Genomic DNA, 1,443 nt, shown 5'->3' with positions numbered 1-1,443 from the left:
TGTTTTTTTTTGTTTGTTTTTTTTTTTTTGAGGCAGAGTCTCGCTCTGTCGCCCAGGCTGGAGCGCAGTGGCGTGATCTCAGCCCACTGCAACTCCGCCTCCCGGGTTCACGCCATTCTCCTGCCTCAGTGTCCTGAGTAACTGGGACTACAGGCGCCCGCCACTACGCCCGGCTAATTTTTTGTTTTATTAGTAGAAATGGGGTTTCACCGTGTTAGCCAGGATGGTCTCGATCTCCTGACCTCATGATCCGCCCGCCTCAGTCTCCCAAAGTGCTGGGATTACAGGCGTGAGCCACCGTGCCCGGCCTGAATTTCTTAAAGTGAATTTCCACCATGTGTTTTTTAATCAATCTTAAGAAATTTTTAAAGTAGCACACCTACAAATGTTTGGTGACTCAGTAATAGCAGAGATACAGAAGCATGGCTTTTCTAATGAAGAATGCAAAGGCAGATCCTTCTGTAGTTCACCAGCATGATGATTGAATTTTCACGGACACGTGTGAGATGTGCCGCCTCCAAATTTTTTTTACAACAGCACGTTACCCATGTCACAATAACAAATAGAAGGAACTTTTTATTCTCAAATGTTCGCTTTGTGTGTCCACACTGTCAACTATATAGGACAGGGCAGGTCCTTTTTCTCCTGTAACTTGTTTTTATAAATAGAAAATAATAGTGTGGAGGGAATGATCCTGTTTTGAAACAAAACAGGTGCTAGAAACCACACCCTTGTACCTGTAGCAATACACATGTGTGGATCGGAACAGTCGGAACCCAGAGCCAGGCTGTGTTGTGTGTTTCATCATCCCTGGGTGACCTGTCACCAAGGCCATGCGCCGATTAGCATGTTGCCTTTTGTTCCATCTGTCACCCTGTGAGTGGAAGAGTTCACATTAGCAGTTGGCAATTTGAGGGACTTATCCATAGAGTCCTCCAAGATGGGAAATGGAAATGCTGTGGCCAGGCAGTTCCCTCTTAGAGGACCTGTCTGGATATGCATTGTTTTGGGGCTGCCCACATTTGTGTCCTCAGATAACAGCACTTCCTCCTCTCTCCTTGCAATTAGAGAACATCTGCTTCTAAATACCAATTGTGGTTCCAACTGGGGTCATCCGTTTTAGCACTCTTCCTACAATCACCTGAGACACAGGTATACTATGAGTCCCAATCCTGGCCAAACATGGTACTGCAGCCCATAACCACAACTCCTGACCCACAAACGTAGAACCAAAGTCCAATTGATTAGAATGCTTCCCCTACAGATGGAGGGAATGGATGAGGACGAATTCTCCCTAAGGTTGACAGAACTGTAAAACTATGAGCTTGAAACATGCAAATAATGGCTTTTCCCTCCAGAATTTAGAGAGGGACTGTCCCCCACCCTGCACGTCCTAGGGAGGCATGAGGAGTTTGTGGAAACTGAGTCCTGGTGAGGGGGATG

At 46.4% G+C, this 1,443-nt stretch overlaps 1 non-coding gene across 1 annotated transcript; it reads left to right on the top strand.

Moving 5' to 3' along the window:
* The first annotated feature begins 453 nt into the window (after positions 1–453).
* On the top strand, positions 454–555 carry LOC114671221 (small nucleolar RNA U13). Its single transcript, XR_003721105.2, has one exon. It is a non-coding gene; the product is annotated as a small nucleolar RNA U13 (small nucleolar RNA).
* Positions 556–1,443: the final 888 nt, after the last annotated feature.

Source organism: Macaca mulatta, chromosome 11 (genome assembly GCF_049350105.2).
Source record: "Macaca mulatta isolate MMU2019108-1 chromosome 11, T2T-MMU8v2.0, whole genome shotgun sequence".
Lineage (NCBI taxonomy): Eukaryota > Metazoa > Chordata > Mammalia > Primates > Cercopithecidae > Macaca > Macaca mulatta.
This window is presented reverse-complemented; position numbering and strand designations above follow the sequence as displayed.